The sequence below is a fragment of the Mangifera indica genome, unplaced genomic scaffold (assembly GCF_011075055.1).
Source record: "Mangifera indica cultivar Alphonso unplaced genomic scaffold, CATAS_Mindica_2.1 Un_0110, whole genome shotgun sequence".
NCBI classification, from domain to species: Eukaryota; Viridiplantae; Streptophyta; class Magnoliopsida; order Sapindales; family Anacardiaceae; genus Mangifera; species Mangifera indica.
In genome coordinates this window covers 70,169-76,146 of record NW_025401202.1, presented here as the reverse complement: position 1 = coordinate 76,146, position 5,978 = coordinate 70,169, and positions in this window count along the sequence as shown.

The following is a 5,978-nucleotide window of genomic DNA, read 5'->3' as shown; positions in this document are numbered from 1 at the left end:
CTTAAGTTCTCCTTTGACCTCTTCTTTTAATGCCATGTTGGCAAATTCCCAAGGATGAGGAGGATGAGGATGAAGTTCTTTTATGGGACATTTGTGGTAGTGGCTAGTAGGCAAAGGTTAATGGTTATAAGTGTTTAAGGGTTGAGGTGAGTATTGGTAAGTGTTTAGGTTAAGGAAGCTTTGTGTTTAAGGCAAAATAAGGTTCTGTGAACAGTAAATCCGGGAGGTGAACAGTAGCTCCGGGAGATAGAAATCACTCAACAATTCACACAAACAACCTAGGCTCTGATACCAAATGGTGCATTTCCATCAAGACAATGCAACAACACATAACCCCAATTCTGGAAATTACTGTTCATATGGCACAACATCAATTTATCTTTCAATTTTAACCAATCAAATGAACTCCAAATCATACAACTTATAGATCATTGGAAAGGGCATTCAAAGAGCTTTCTAATGATATATAATAGCAATCACAACTCATTCAACAAGGCATTCAAAACTTGTCTCAAATTTTGCTGGCAAAAACTGGAAATTGCAAAATCATACACTGTGAACAGTATCCGAGGCATACAACACACATTCAAATCTTCACACTTTGGATTTCAAGGGTAACAAGAAAATTAACCAAGGCATAGAGGAAAGTTCCACCAACCTTGGGGTCTTCCACCACCAATTCTTCCTCCAAGATGAATTGGATAAAGGAAATGAGAAAAAAAGCCAACAAGTTTTCTTCAAATTTTCATTCAAAAGCAAAACCAAAACTTTTACAAATAAAGATCCACCCCTTTATATAGGAGGCATGGATGGCAACGATACAATATTTCCCACAAAAGTCAACTAAAATGGCATGAATTAAGCTAAGCCATTCATTCTAAACCAAGCCCATACATAGTAATTAACTAAAGACAAAAGTTAGTTGTTTTTTCCTTAACTTTAGGAATGATGTTTCCTAACTAAAACAACTAAATTCTAACTTAGTTCCAATGTAACTAAAACCCAATTTTGGGCTCTTTGGGCTTCTCAAAATGATGCTTGGACGTTTGGGCCATTGATGGACTTTAAAAGTTGCACTTTTGGATCAATTGGAGCAAGCTATTCATTTGGACCTTGGGTGGATGTAATAAGACTATATCCAAAAGTGGTTTTGGGCCAAAATTGAAGGTGCAATGCTTCCTTTGGCTTGGGATTTGCTAGAACTTTATTCTTCTTGGCTTCAAAGGTTGCATGGAGACTTAAGGATGGCTTGGAACCCAAAAATGACAATGGAGCTGCGTATACATCATCCTCCCGGGTTGAGAAGGATTTGCCCTCAAATCCTCAAGATGGCTACCTTCCACTTGCTGACCATTTATAAACAAGCTCTCTTTCTTGACTTCTTTTCCCTTAGTAGCCTTATGAACTTGTTGTGGACTAAGAGGAGTTAAAGTGATAGTCTTGCCATTGAATTTAAAGGAGTAAGTGTTCTTCTTGCCATCATGCTTCACTTCCCTATCAAATTGTCATGGTCTTCCCAACAACAAGTGACAAGCATCCATAGGAATCACATCACACAAAATCTCATCATTATAATGCTTACCAATGGAGAAGGAAATAAGCACTTGTTTGGCTACTTGGAGGTTGGTCCCATTACTCAACCATTGGATCTTGTATGGTTGAGGATGAGGTATGGTAGGTAATCCAAGTTTTTCCACTAAGGTAGATGAAGCTACATTTGCACAACTTCCACTATCTATAATTAAAGAACACACTTTATCTCCAATGGTGCACCTTGATTGGAAAATGTGGAGTCTTTGCTCTTCATGAGGAAGAGGCTTGGCATGCAATGCTCTTCTAATCACTAACATCTCTCCTTCATCAGCTCCTTGTGGAATTTCTTCTTCTTCCTTGTTGGCTTCATCACTTTCATGGCTGGAAACTTCACTTTCTTCTTCTTCTTGAAGAGACTCCTCAATTGCTTGTATCTCCATCAAGGATAAAACTCTCCTATTAGGGCATTCAGCTTGGAAGTGTCCATAGCCTTGGCATTTAAAGCACTTTTTGTTGGAGAGGTTGGTCTTCACCATATTAGGCTTGTCCTTAGTTGGTTCCACCATTTGTTCCTTGCCTTTCTCCTTGGAAGAAGAATCAACAACATTTGTGTAGGATGGGGAACCTTTATGGAAGGTAGTTCCCTTGGTAAAAGATATGCTTTTGTTAGATAATGTCCCTTTGGAGAATGACTTGGAAACCATGGGCTTCATGGCCTTCTTTTGCTTCTCCACTTTAATAGCCAACTTACACACATCTTCAAAAGTGCAATATGGTTGCAATTCTACCATATGAGCAATGTCTTCGTTTAAGCCACCAATGAATCTTGCAATGGTTTGCTCTTTCACTTCCGGCAGCTCACTCCTCATTAATAGCTTCTCAAACTCCCTTATGTAATGCTCTACTCCATCACTTCCTTGCTTAAGGGTGTGTAGCTTGAGGTAAAGATCTTGTTTATGGTTGTCCGGAAGGAATCTTCTCTTCATAAGCTTCTTTAGTTTCTCCCAAGATCTCACTCTCTCTTTACCATCCCTTTCCCTTTGCTTCTTAAGATTTTCCCACCACAAGGATGCATAATCCTTGAATTTCAAGATGGCAAGTTTACATTTCTTCTCATCCGAATAGCCTTTATATTCAAAAACTCTCTCAATAGCATGTAACCAATCAACAAAATCATCCGGACTCATGCTCCCTTCGAATTCTGGAATTTCAATCCTTAAACCCCTATCATCATCCTTTTCTCTCCTAGGTGGTCTCTCTTGTTCTTCCTCACTTGAATAATTATGAAGCATCAATTCCTCCCTATGATGTCTAGGAAGAGGAGGGGAAGGTCTAATATGTCTTATTGGTTGATGTAGTTGGGTTGGGTGAGGTGGAGGAGGGGGTATTTGGCTTTGTGTTGAAGTTTGGGGCTGTGATAAGGGTGCCCGACTTTGAGTGAGGGTCAAGTCTCTCATCATTTGCATCATTTGATTCATTTGGTCCTTAATGGCCTTAAGTTCTCCTTTGACCTCTTCTTTTAATGCCATGTTGGCAAATTCCCAAGGATGAGGAGGATGAGGATGAAGTTCTTTTATGGGACATTTGTGGTAGTGGCTAGTAGGCAAAGGTTAATGGTTATAAGTGTTTAAGGGTTGAGGTGAGTATTGGTAAGTGTTTAGGTTAAGGAAGCTTTGTGTTTAAGGCAAAATAAGGTTCTGTGAACAGTAAATTCCGGGAGGTGAACAGTAGCTCCGGGAGATAGAAATCACTCAACAATTCACACAAACAACCTAGGCTCTGATACCAAATGGTGCATTTCCATCAAGACAATGCAACAACACATAACCCCAATTCTGGAAATTACTGTTCATATGGCACAACATCAATTTATCTTTCAATTTTAACCAATCAAATGAACTCCAAATCATACAACTTATAGATCATTGGAAAGGGCATTCAAAGAGCTTTCTAATGATATATAATAGCAATCACAACTCATTCAACAAGGCATTCAAAACTTGTCTCAAATTTTGCTGGCAAAAACTGGAAATTGCAAAATCATACACTGTGAACAGTATCCGAGGCATACAACACACATTCAAATCTTCACACTTTGGATTTCAAGGGTAACAAGAAAATTAACCAAGGCATAGAGGAAAGTTCCACCAACCTTGGGGTCTTCCACCACCAATTCTTCCTCCAAGATGAATTGGATAAAGGAAATGAGAAAAAAGCCAACAAGTTTTCTTCAAATTTTCATTCAAAAGCAAAACCAAAACTTTTACAAATAAAGATCCACCCCTTTATATAGGAGGCATGGATGGCAACGATACAATATTTCCCACAAAAGTCAACTAAAATGGCATGAATTAAGCTAAGCCATTCATTCTAAACCAAGCCCATACATAGTAATTAACTAAAGACAAAAGTTAGTTGTTTTTTTCCTTAACTTTAGGAATGATGTTTCCTAACTAAAACAACTAAATTCTAACTTAGTTCCAATGTAACTAAAACCCAATTTTGGGCTCTTTGGGCTTCTCAAAATGATGCTTGGACGTTTGGGCCATTGATGGACTTTAAAAGTTGCACTTTTGGATCAATTGGAGCAAGCTATTCATTTGGACCTTGGGTGGATGTAATAAGACTATATCCAAAAGTGGTTTTGGGCCAAAATTGAAGGTGCAATGCTTCCTTTGGCTTGGGATTTGCTAGAACTTTATTCTTCTTGGCTTCAAAGGTTGCATGGAGACTTAAGGATGGCTTGGAACCCAAAAATGACAATGGAGCTGCGTATACATCATCCTCCCCGGGTTGAGAAGGATTTGCCCTCAAATCCTCAAGATGGCTACCTTCCACTTGCTGACCATTTATAAACAAGCTCTCTTTCTTGACTTCTTTTCCCTTAGTAGCCTTATGAACTTGTTGTGGACTAAGAGGAGTTAAAGTGATAGTCTTGCCATTGAATTTAAAGGAGTAAGTGTTCTTCTTGCCATCATGCTTCACTTCCCTATCAAATTGTCATGGTCTTCCCAACAACAAGTGACAAGCATCCATAGGAATCACATCACACAAAATCTCATCATTATAATGCTTACCAATGGAGAAGGAAATAAGCACTTGTTTGGCTACTTGGAGGTTGGTCCCATTACTCAACCATTGGATCTTGTATGGTTGAGGATGAGGTATGGTAGGTAATCCAAGTTTTTCCACTAAGGTAGATGAAGCTACATTTGCACAACTTCCACTATCTATAATTAAAGAACACACTTTATCTCCAATGGTGCACCTTGATTGGAAAATGTGGAGTCTTTGCTCTTCATGAGGAAGAGGCTTGGCATGCAATGCTCTTCTAATCACTAACATCTCTCCTTCATCAGCTCCTTGTGGAATTTCTTCTTCTTCCTTGTTGGCTTCATCACTTTCATGGCTGGAAACTTCACTTTCTTCTTCTTCTTGAAGAGACTCCTCAATTGCTTGTATCTCCATCAAGGATAAAACTCTCCTATTAGGGCATTCAGCTTGGAAGTGTCCATAGCCTTGGCATTTAAAGCACTTTTTGTTGGAGAGGTTGGTCTTCACCATATTAGGCTTGTCCTTAGTTGGTTCCACCATTTGTTCCTTGCCTTTCTCCTTGGAAGAAGAATCAACAACATTTGTGTAGGATGGGGAACCTTTATGGAAGGTAGTTCCCTTGGTAAAAGATATGCTTTTGTTAGATAATGTCCCTTTGGAGAATGACTTGGAAACCATGGGCTTCATGGCCTTCTTTTGCTTCTCCACTTTAATAGCCAACTTACACACATATTCAAAAGTGCAATATGGTTGCAATTCTACCATATGAGCAATGTCTTCGTTTAAGCCACCAATGAATCTTGCAATGGTTTGCTCTTTCACTTCCGGCAGCTCACTCCTCATTAATAGCTTCTCAAACTCCCTTATGTAATGCTCTACTCCATCACTTCCTTGCTTAAGGGTGTGTAGCTTGAGGTAAAGATCTTGTTTATGGTTGTCCGGAAGGAATCTTCTCTTCATAAGCTTCTTTAGTTTCTCCCAAGATCTCACTCTCTCTTTACCATCCCTTTCCCTTTGCTTCTTAAGATTTTCCCACCACAAGGATGCATAATCCTTGAATTTCAAGATGGCAAGTTTACATTTCTTCTCATCCGAATAGCCTTTATATTCAAAAACTCTCTCAATAGCATGTAACCAATCAACAAAATCATCCGGACTCATGCTCCCTTCGAATTCTGGAATTTCAATCCTTAAACCCCTATCATCATCCTTTTCTCTCCTAGGTGGTCTCTCTTGTTCTTCCTCACTTGAATAATTATGAAGCATCAATTCCTCCCTATGATGTCTAGGAAGAGGAGGGGAAGGTCTAATATGTCTTATTGGTTGATGTAGTTGGGTTGGGTGAGGTGGAGGAGGGGGTATTTGGCTTTGTGTTGAAGTTTGGGCTGTGA